The sequence below is a fragment of the Nicotiana sylvestris genome, chromosome 9 (assembly GCF_000393655.2).
Source record: "Nicotiana sylvestris chromosome 9, ASM39365v2, whole genome shotgun sequence".
In the NCBI taxonomy this organism is placed as follows: domain Eukaryota; kingdom Viridiplantae; phylum Streptophyta; class Magnoliopsida; order Solanales; family Solanaceae; genus Nicotiana; species Nicotiana sylvestris.
Genome location: NC_091065.1, coordinates 57,875,070 through 57,887,176, shown reverse-complemented (window position 1 = coordinate 57,887,176; position 12,107 = coordinate 57,875,070). Strand labels below are relative to the sequence as shown.

Genomic DNA, 12,107 nt, shown 5'->3' with positions numbered 1-12,107 from the left:
AAACTAGCTAACTATACGCACTAACTATACCCACTAACTATACATTGTATAATGAATAAAATGAATAGAATAATAATAACTATACTCGATACATTCTGGTTTACGGAGCATGCTTTATTTTGTAGACTTCACAATAATCTTGAAGTCTGAAGTCATGTGCATTATCTATCCGTTGAAGACGTCTGAATAAGTTATTCGATTATGTAACCAGGACACATCACAAATATTCATGTTGCCTCATCCTTCATGGGAAACCTACATTTACAAATACTCCTATAAGTTTTTATTTGTCCTTTTTCTTTTCAAGATTATATTACACAATCTTGCTGTATAAGATCTTCCAACATAATTTTAGCAACATTTTATATATCGGTACACTAAATGTTTCTTTAAGAAAAAGGCTCGAATCTATGGCTTCTACTACAAACTCAAAACTCAAGTATTAAAACAGATTTTATCAGCTACAAGCACATTAGTTTGTTTCTTCTCCTATTAGGATTATTGTGAATTATTCCAATTTATGCAGCATTAGCGCATTCGTTTTATATGATTGAAATAGCTAAATTACAAGTTGAAATTGAACAGATGCTTTGATCGATTTTGACAAATAGCACATGGAGATACAAACATGTATTAAAAAATATTTGAAATAAAAAATTAAATTTTGACTTTTAAGGTGAACTGAATTTTAGATAAACGAAGACTTAAACTGCTGAAAGGAAAACTGATTTAAGATAAACGAAGACGAGAGAAAATATTATCTCAAACTTAACATATAGAATTGGCTTCTTTTTAGAACCAAAATATAACTTTTCTATTGATAGCAAGTACACATCTTAGACCAAAATAACTGGCATTGTAGTAATATAGGGGCCCAATGTGTAAATGGGCTACCAACTTACACTCTTAATACGGGAATTGAATGCTGATCCATTTGTCATGATCCAAAAATCCCAACCAAAGGGTTGTGATGGTGCCTAACCCTACTTGCTAGGTAAGGCAACACACCACAGTAAATAAAGAAGCAAAATTAAACTTTAAACAACATAATATCATAAATAATTAGTTGATTCAATTTGGTTTAGGATATGATTCTTCCTTTTGATGTTGTTTTACGCGTTCCGAGGATTTGAGCGAGTTCGTTTTATGATTTTAAACTTGTTGGTATATTTGGGCGGGGCCTCGGGGGCCTCGGCTGTTAATCAGACTGGGCACAGACCAAGTTTCGACTTGGGAGCATCAGTTAAAGGTTTTACCTTCCGGTGCAATCACACCTGCGGAGGGCGAGCCGCAAGTGCGAGCTCGCAGAAGCGAGCAAGGAGCAACAGAAGCAGCCCAGGAAGGGCAGTCCAAGAACTGCAGGTGCGGCACGTGCATCGCAGAAGTGGACCCACAGAAGCGGGCCAGAGGTCCGCAGAAGCTGAAGTAGGCCATTGGGCAAGGGCCGCATCTGCGATGATTTTTCCGCAAATGCGTAGCTGCAGAAGTGACCAAACCTCTACAGGTACGAAAATCACAGAAGGCAGAACCTCATTTAATTTGGGACTTATGTATCTTGAGCACATTTACTTTATTCCTTAAGCAATTTTTGGAGCTCTTAGAGAGGGGTTTTCAGCTAACCCTTTGAGACAAGTTATTTCTACACAACATGAGCTTAATACATAGATTATTGGTAGATTTAAGATGTAAAAATATGTGAAATCATGGGTTTAGATGAAAACCTAGATTTTTAATAAAAATGAGTTTTAACTACGAAACTGGTTATGGTATTTAGTGAAAATTATATATTTGAGTTCGTGAGGTTATGAGTAACAACTTTCTCCGAAAATTTTTGTAATCCGGGTAGGTGGGCCCGGGGATGAATTTTAGGAATTCTTCTATTGGGATTGGGTAATCACTTTAATAGTTAGAATATGAATTTTGAGCACGTATTGACTATTTTATATAACTTTTGACTAGTTTCGAGTCGATTGGCACCGAGTTGAGGGTTTGAAGCACATTTGTGGACCGAAAGTGAACTTGAGAACGAGGTAGGTTTCTTTTCTAACCTTGTAAGAGGGAACTCATTCCCTTTAGGTATGTTTTGTTGCAAATTACTTGTGTGGGGAGCTACATACGCACTAGGTGACGAGAGTCCGTACATAGATATATTCCATGTGATGTCCGGATAGTCTTAGGTTTATACATGCTTTGTTGACACGTTATTTGATTATGCTTATTAATTGCCTTGAATAGAGCTGAGATTGAGGATTTTCAGGATGTAAAGTTTCCAGTTTAGATTCCTTATTACCGAAATAATTGAAGAATATTATGATAACTTTGAGAAATTTTTGTTCGCTCGCGTCACAAGTATTTTCCGCGAGCGAGGTAAATTCCACTACTCTCATGGGTACGAGACGTTCACCTCAGCAGGTTAATAGATGCATCTATGGTTTGTGCTGTTCCACCCTCAGAAGTACACACAATATATGTATATTATTTTTGGATCGAGCCATACGTCCTCGACATAATTCATGCGTAACAATACTTGGAGCCCGGTTATATTTGATATTATTTCATTGGCTTGAGAAGGTAAATTGTTAAATGATGAGAATTAGTTTGGGGACTTACTATCAGTAAGAGAATTGTTTATTTATTTCTTGTTATTGGTTTTCAGTTCATCTATATAGCCCATGCTTAATTAGAATTTCCGTTATTTTATTGTTAGCCCATAGTAAGTGTGGAAGTCGACCCTTCGTCACTACTTCTTCAAGGTTAGACTAGATACTTACTGGATACATATTGTTTATGTGCTCACGCTACACTTCTGCACTACCCGTGCAAGATCTAAGGTAGGTGCATGTGGTTATCATCCCTTAACGCACTCTTGATTCTACGAGACTTAGTGGTGAGCTGCTTTCCGAGCCTGTTCTGCAGCACCCGAAGTCTTTCTTTTGCTTTTATTTTCTATCTATTTCACTTCAGACAGTAGTGTAGTATTTTTTATATACTCTACTAGTAGCTCATATACTTGTGACACCGGGTCTTGGAGATTTTTGCTAGTATACATATGATCATTTTTGGATATTGACTCATTTTATTTGCTCTTAAAATTTGTTTATCTCTAATTTTATTAAATTCTCACTTCTTATTTACTCACTAATTAAAACTCAACTATTTCTAAATTGTTAAAAGGAATAATCATGTGGTTAGTTCATTGTTGTCTTGGCTTGCAATAACGTTGGGCGCCATCACGGCCTATAGGATAAACTAGGTCGTGACCTCTACGGACACGTAGATGTGGAAAGTTCCTCGCACATGCGCTCCTCCCAGTTCTAGCAAAACTCCGATCTTACGTACTCTCACTCGCAAAAGCGCATCCGCTTCTGCAGAAAACCCTTCGCATCTGTGACCATCCCCTCAGCCAAACCCACCACGCACAAATGCATAAGAGATTGCACGTGCGCCTTCGCATATGCGCCCAAAACGTCGCAGACACGATTGCACCATCATCAACAACCTTCAGCAATCCTACCAAGTCCAACATGATTTGTCAATCATCTGAAACACACTCGAGGCCACCGGTACCCCCATCCAAATACACCAACTAGTCCTAAAATACACTACAAACTTGTTCAAAGTTTCAAATCATATCAGACAACATCAAAATCATGAATCACATCCCAATTCAAGCCTAATGAAACTAATGATGTTTCAACTTCTAAAAAAAATGCTGAACCATATCAAATCAACTTCGAATAACCTCAAATTTTTCACACTAGTCCGAAATGACACAACAGGCCTATGCCAACTCCCGAAATCAAAATTCGAACTCAATATCAATAAAATTAACTCTCAGTCAAACCTCTCAACCGTCCAAACCATTAATTTTCTAACTTTCAACAAAAAGCCTCAAACCAACCTACGGACCTCCAAATCAATACCTAGACATATATCTAAGTACAAAATATACGAAGTTATTGTAACCAGCAAAACTCCATTCCGGAGTCATCTACACAAAAGTCAAACTTTGTTCAACTCTTTTAACTTAATCCTTCAACCTTGGGACTAAGTATCCCAATTCACTCCGAAACTTTACCAAAACCAATACAACTACCCCAGAGAGTCACATAACCAAAAATAAACATAGAAGAAGTGATAAATAGGTGAACAAAGCTACAATACACAAAACGAGCAATCAGATCGTCACACAAACAAAAACACAAAAAATTAAAAAATAGAAAAAGATAAAAATATTTTTTTTTTATTTTCTTTAGGTAGTAATAATCCCTTGTAATTATTGTGCCTCGATTCTTTTCCATGGGATATAGTTTGAACTAGAGGGTGAACTTTTTTATTTTTAGAGTAGATTAGGACTTAGAATATAAAATGAAGGAAGAATGATCAGATTTTTAGGCGCCTTTGACTTGTTTAATAATAGAATATTTAGATTTTGGCATGTGTAATATCTTTCTTATGTTTTGAAATTGCTTAAGATGCATTTATGAAATGGTATCATGTTTTATGATGCACGTGTCTCATTTTATTGACTTATATTCACTTTCTGCTTGATGCTTAATATCTCTTGGCTCCGTGAGTACTTGCTTTAGTTTCAAAGTCGAATGGGATCGTCCTTAGTGAGCCATGTTCCATGTGTGGTGATATTTATTTTAGTCCATATTAATGTATTTTTGTTTATGACTTGCCCTGAATGTGATTTGAAGCGAAATACTAGGTGTTGTTTGGTTTGAAAAATGATGTTAGACTTTTTTTGACGTTTTTGAGCTATGTTGCTTATCACAAATAAAATAATTCCTAGTTAGCACTTGAGCCTATAGACATTTCATTTAACACCCGTATTATGATCCGATACGCTTTTGTTCTTAATTGACATTGTTATAATCTTTTTACCTCTTTGAGCACTTAAATTGTGAAATGACACTAGAAAGAAGTAATAAGGGAACTTGAGTGGATTTTGAGTAGAACCAATAAAAGGGAGAAATGTGCACTTGTATCTTAAAGAAATACACCGCTAGAGAGGAGTGCAAAGTACAAGAGAAATCTTAGAAAAGAAAAAGTTGAAAAAAGAGAATAATATGTAAAAAGAGAAATAATATTTAGTCTGTGCTAGTGAGTTGTAAATAGAAGTCGTGCTTAAAGAAAGAGAGAATATTTTTTGGGGTGATATTGTTTGTGAAGTTGAAGTTGAGTTGAAGAAATATGTGCTTAATGCTGATTATATACAACAACAACAACAACCCAATATAATCCCACTTAGTGGGGTCTGGGGAGGGTAGTGTGTACGCATACCTTACCCCTACCCTGGAGTAGAGAGGCTGTTTCCAAATAGACCCCCGACATCCTTCCCTCCAAGAACTTTCCACCTTGCTTTTGGGGAGACTCGAACTCACAACCTCTTGGTTAAAGCTGATTATATAATGTGCTAAAATAATTAGGAGCTAGTTACTATTCCTAAATATATCATACCTGTCCCTTATCTCACATTACAGCCATCAAAAAGTCATAATTGATTTTAATCTGAGCAAGCCTACAAGGTTTACATAAAAGGCAAGCATATGGTACCATTTACATGCATATGACTTCTTTGTGAGAGTAAGAGATTTCTTTCATATATTTGCGAGTCCTTAAAGTATATTTGAGAATACAATTCGAGTGTGTGGACTCTATTCTCCTTGATTTTGTGCATCGACACATAATTTTACAATGAATATGTTACGTTATTAGACTTCACTACAATGTTGAGTGTTCAAGTAGTGAGTGCATTATGAGATGAGTCGGATTTTGAAGCTTGGATTGTTATGAGAATTTATTTATGTTGGGACTATTTTTGAAGTATGGCATAAATTATGAGAAGTGTGTGTTGAATGTGTATGCTAGAGTTAAATTGATGCTATTAACCATGGCAATGTGCTAATCCATAAAGTACTCAAAGATAGAATAAATTATTAGTTTACTCGAGGACGAGCAATGTTTAAGTATGGGTAATGATGTTGGGCTATAGTTCTATTTTTTTAGTGTATTACTTACCTTATATTTTGGTGTTTTAATGATACATTATGCGATATATGAGCTTAATTGAGTGGATTAATGTGTAGGATTAGTTTAACGCGAAATGAAATAAAAGTTACATACAATGATGTTGAAAATACAAAGAAAGAGCATGAAAGGAAAATCGGCACAGGGCAAGGAAGAGACCAGGCCCATGACCTCACCCCCACTGGAACATAGACGAGAACAATCTCACCTCCCCACCTCATCTAGCCAGGTCCCCTACCTCGCCTTTCACCTCATCCCAAACTTGGCCTAGCCAGGGAAAAAGCCAGGTCTCCTATCTCGCCCCAGTCCTGGCCTAGCCAAGGAAAAATCTAGGTTCCCTATACAAGAGATAAGTGTTTTCTTGTAGAGTTTGTACATAGAGACTTCGACCCTACACCTTTAAATAGTCCTTGAACTTGTTTTTGAGAGAAACAAATTCGACCAAGGGAGAGCAATGAGCTGTCGTGGAGGCTGAAGTTCATCAAATTTCTTCTTTCTTCTGCCAAGCTTTGTAATATTTATGTTTCTTTGGTTGATTTGTTGTTTAGCTACCATGCCTGTGGACCTAAACTTCGCATTCTAGGGTTGTGGTTCTATCATGAATATTGTTAATTGGATATCGATTTTGGTTTGTTAATTTATTATATTGGTTTATTTATTCAATCCTTCTCTTAATTATTTGATTGTTGGATCACCAATTGAATACTATCTGTGAATCTAGAATTGAACTCGAAGGTGGAAACTCTAGATTGCACATAGGATTGAGTAGAGCAAGTTCTTGAACCTGAGCATCAAGGAATGGATTCAAGGTTAGGTTAGGAATCTACTAATTGTCTTTCTTGGTTATTATAGGAATTAAAAATGCATTCTTGTTGATTGTAACTCTATATACATATAGGCGTTAGGTTAGCTTGAATAGGCGAGTAAGAACTCGATAGATTCTTATGAGCAATATTAATCCTATTAACTAATAAATAAAATAAATTAATTAGTCAATCCAAGAGAGAATACAAATAGGATTATTAGATAGACCATAATCCTAGATCGATTTCATCGTATTGCATAACATAAAATCTATTATTCCTTTGTTTAGAGTTCACTATTTGTTTTCTTTTATTTTAATTAGTTTAGAGTCAAACACTTTTAGGTTTAATCCCTTTTTAGATAATTAGGATAGTATAAATTAGTAATAATTGATAATAAGTTCTTGTAGATTCGACATCCGACTTCTAGTTACTTTAATACTTGACGACCATATATACTTACGTGTACGTTTAGCCGTAATAGTAACGAAAACCTAAACTTTGTATAAATTTGTTATTCTTGAGCATTTGTACTTATTTTATGATATCATACTTTATTACGTATATTATTTATGCTTCACCTGATCATTGGACTGTTAGTGATTGTCGATGTCGGCCCTTCACTACTACTTCTTTGAGGCTAGACTTGATACTTATAAGGTACTGTGTTTGTACTCATACAAAACTATCAGGACCAAAATTTTCACCCTCGAAACAGTGATGACGCCTAACATTTCACTTTCTAGGCAAGCCAACGTTAGAATAATTTTAAGCCATTTTAAACAAATAAATTAATTTATGCTAATTAAACTGAAATAGATCTGAAATAAAGTGCGAAAAGTCATAACAACCGAAATATCTAAATACAACCCCGGATCTAGTGTCCCAAGTGCATGAGCTACTAGAATAATACAGATAATGGTCTGAATGAAAGTAAAACTGTCCGAAAAGAAATAAACAACTAGGATATGGCAGAAGGAGACTTTAGGGCTGTGAACGCCGAGCAACTGTACTTCAAGTATCTGTCCAATAGTCAACCTAAGCAATCTACTGACTACTGTTGGGACCGACTCCAAAATCTGCACAAGAAGTGCAGAGTGTAATATGAGTACAACCGACCCCATGTACTTTGTAATTGTCGAGCCTAATCCCAACGAAGTAGTGACGAGGATAAGGCGGTTTACTTATAATAACCTGTACGCAGTATAATAATAATGACAAGAAAGGAAAATACAAGAAAATAAGGCACTTAACTCATGAAAATAACTCAATTCTCGAAAACTAGTAAAACCAGAAATACAAATTCTCAGAGTCTCATACGAAAACAACGAAGCCTACACAATACAATAGGGAATACAAAACACATAAATCGTTGCGGCACGCAATCCGATCTCTCCATACAAACAAGATTCTCCCTTCTTCCACCATGTAAATATCAATAATAACAAGTAAAATATGTTGCGGCACGCATCCTAATCCCACTATATAATCAGAGTCAATTTCATAATTCTCCCTTATTTTACCATGTTAATCCTCCATTATTCACTTGTTGCGGCGCGCAACCCGATCCCACTATATCAATATCAATCCTCCCTTATTTCGCATGTTGCGGCGTGCAACCCGATCCATAAGAAAAAAATCAATAATGTAATAAATTCTACAACTCATTCAAAAGAAGCTCTACGAATGAGGAATATGAAAGCAAAGCCGTAAAGGAAACCTCGTACCAGATCAATAAGTGCTACAATTTACACTAAGCAACAAGACAAGCCGAATATATGGCAGTTAAAGTGTACAAGTAAGATAATTAAGGCAAATAACAATTAAATCATATAAGCATAGGAGAAACTAACATTTTAATACGAGAATAATAAATGACAAGTAGCAAGTTAAGGCATATGAAACAATTAAAGCATGTGATAGTTAAGTCATGAAATAAAATAATTAATGAAATACGAAAAAATCATGGACATAAGTATTTTATGGCGTATATATACTCGTCACCTTGCATATACGACACTACACATGTTATTCACATAGCACATAACTCAAGGGTTCCTAATTCCCTTAAATCAAGGTTAGACCCAATACTTACCTCTCTCTGCAAGCAAATCAAAGCTCTACTAAGGCCTTTCCTATAAAATCCGCCTCAAGCCAATAAAATCTAACAAAAATTGACTCAATAACATTAAATAATACTAGGAAAATAAATTATAACACATAAAGTTAAGATCTTTACACTTTTCCAAAAAGTCAATAAAAGTCAACCACAAGCTCGCTTGGTCAAAACATGAGGTTCAGACTAAAATCCGTTTACTCATTCACCCCCGAGCTCGATTATGTAATTAGTTTTGAATTCCGACCTCAATTCGAGGTCTAAATTCAAAATTTATAAAAATCCCTAATTCTACCCATATCCCTAATTTCCAGCGTGAATATCCTAGATTTGATGTTGAAACCTTATGAAATGTAATGGGTAATTAAAAATAAATATAACAACCCGTAAAAATTCGGCTTAAGTATGAATGCATTAAAAGAGTAGTAAGGATATATTTTGAACATGTGAAGTCCCATCAGGATGATTATGGGTGAAAATAATTGTTTCAAAATCAAGATGGAAAGTGAGGTGCATAAGATTTGGCAAAATCGACTAAGTTTGCAGAAGGTCTGTCTTCCATCAGGTTTTAATGAAAATGTGTAAAAACTCTGGAAAAACTCAAAGCATAAAAGTATTAGGACTTTGAAATAGCTTTCCAACGATATATTATAGATCCCAAACGGAGCTCTGCGCAAAACGTTATGCCCGTTTTACAGAATGGTGTGCAACCACCGCGGTCCTGCCGCGTTTTACCGCGACCGCGGTGGCGAGGTATTGTTCCACCGATTTATCGCAGTCAGGACCGCGACCGCGCCAACCGGGACACAGTAGACGACTTGGGAAGTCATTGTTTTAGCCCTATTTCGTCCCCCACAGCCCCAAAACATAAAAAACTTGCTCTACAAAGGAAAATTCTCAATAACCTAACTCCTCAAGGGTCCCTCCACCACCCAAGGTAAGTTCTAATGGTGATTCTATGTTTGTTTCAATTTCCCAACATCTTATTAACATGAGTAAACCCTCCATATCATTAGATATTCTACTGGAACATCATTGATGAGAGAAGAAATCCTAGAACTTGAATTCAAGGAGGTTGAACTTCAAAAAGGTAATATCTTCACCCTCTAGTTGATTCTATCATTAAATTAATGATTATAGACTCTATTTCATGAGATATGAGTTGATGAGTTTGATAGAAAAGCATGAACGATGATAGGTTTGGGTTGTTGATAGGTTATTATTGGTTATGAGTGTTGATTATCTTATAAGTGATAAAGAATAATATTGTTTATAACCATTTGAGACTTTAGAATTTATCTAAGAGCAAGAGAATGAGTTATTGGGTGTAGAAACACCATTAATAAGGGCTATGAAGCTTTATGCCACCGAGTATTTGATAAAATGCCTAAGTGACCAAAACATAACTATTGTTGCTAATTTGGAATCCCTTTGACTTGTATTGATATAGATTAAAGTTGAAAGGGTTGATGAATGTTGTATTATGCTCAAGAGCAGGAAGTTAAGGTATGTGAGGCTAACTCTCTATGTTTGGGAATTTTAATGATTCTCCCTACACTACGTTTATTTTACGACGTATCAATTGCCTCAGAAATATAGTTAAGCCTAGTTCCTTGAATAGTTGTAGGACTTCTATTCTCTAGCTTCATAACTCGTTCATGACTTTCATTCTGAACATTGTGAGCTCAATTCGTATTCAATATAGACTTGGGCTTGATGTCCCTAAGTCTCAGTATAACTTACTCAGCATGTCATAAACAGTTGAAGTTTCAGTGTTCACAACCAGTTCAAGAATACATGTCTCATTCTAGTCCGATTCAGTATTCCCGTATTATGTAACTCAGTATGATTCAGTATTCTAGTATAATATAACTCAGTGTGATCCAGTATTCCAGTATCATGTAACTCAGCGTGATTCAGTATTTCACTATTATGTATTGCAGTATGATTCTCAATTCCTAATTTTAAATCCCTGAATGTCGAACATCTGTATTTGGGCCTGAGGCCGCAGTTTATGCTTTATGCATTTTGAACCCGAGGTCGTAGTTATGTATACGTATACTTGGGCTCGAGGCCGCAGTTTGTGCACATATATATATTGGGCCTGAGGCCACAATTTAATATTTAGATAAACAAGTTGTTCATCATTCAGAGAGGGAGTATTCATATCCTTACTTCCTTTGTTCAGTTCAGTTATTAAGTATCATTTTATTTATTAGTTATCATTTCAGTGATCAATTATCAATTCTCAGTTATCAGCTTAGTTTCAGTTTCACCATTTATAATTCTTTCTTTCAGTTGCTTTACATACCAGTACAATTCAAATGTACTGACGTCCCTTTTGCCCGGGGCCTGCATCTCACGATGCAGGTAATGATTTTCAGGTTGATGATTCAGAGCGCTAGGATTATTGTACCAACTATTTGGTTATCCCCAGTTCTTTCGGGGCATTATCATTACTACAGTCTTCAGTATTCACATACAATCAGTGTTTTCAGTACTCAAATAGAGGCTTTATAGACTAGAGTAACAGTTAGACAAAGTCACGGGCTTTTCATATTAAGCTATGTTGGCTACAAATATGTTTCAAAATTGTATTAGTATTTCCACACTTTGATTTATATCATCCAGACTTTTAGTATATCAGCATGTGTTAGTTTATCTTCCGCATTTAATATGTTATAATGCCACATGTTGATTCAGCCAGCCAGTTGGTTCGCTCGGTCACATGTAGTCAGGCACCGAGTGCCGTGTTACGTCCAAGCCTAGGTTCGGGGCGTGACAAAGATTGGTATCAAAGCACTAGATTCAAGAGTCCTAGGGAGTCTATGAAGCCGTTTCTAGTGGAGTTTCCTTTATATGTATTGTCACACCTCCTTTTTACTACACCCCGTAGAGGGTATAAATATAAGGGAGTTTTTCCAATTAAAGGACAATCAAAACGAGATTATTTATTTATTAAAAATCAGAGTCGCCACTTGGGATAATTTATGGTATCCCAAGTCACCGGTTAAAATCCCAAATCGAGGAAGGTTGACTCTGTTTAACAGTCCGCGAACCAGAAATCCGAGTAAGGAATTCTGTTAACCCGGGAGAAGGTGTTAGGCATTCCCGAGTTCCGTGGTTCTAGCACGGTCGCTTTGATCATACTT

General features: G+C 35.9%; 1 long non-coding RNA gene across 1 annotated transcript; it reads left to right on the top strand.

Annotated features, from left to right (window-relative positions):
- The first annotated feature begins 1,101 nt into the window (after positions 1-1,101).
- On the top strand, positions 1,102-11,580 carry LOC104218161 (uncharacterized). The gene is made up of 3 exons (XR_011402081.1): positions 1,102-1,504; positions 1,960-2,030; positions 11,326-11,580. It is a non-coding gene; the product is annotated as an uncharacterized lncRNA (long non-coding RNA).
- Positions 11,581-12,107: the final 527 nt, after the last annotated feature.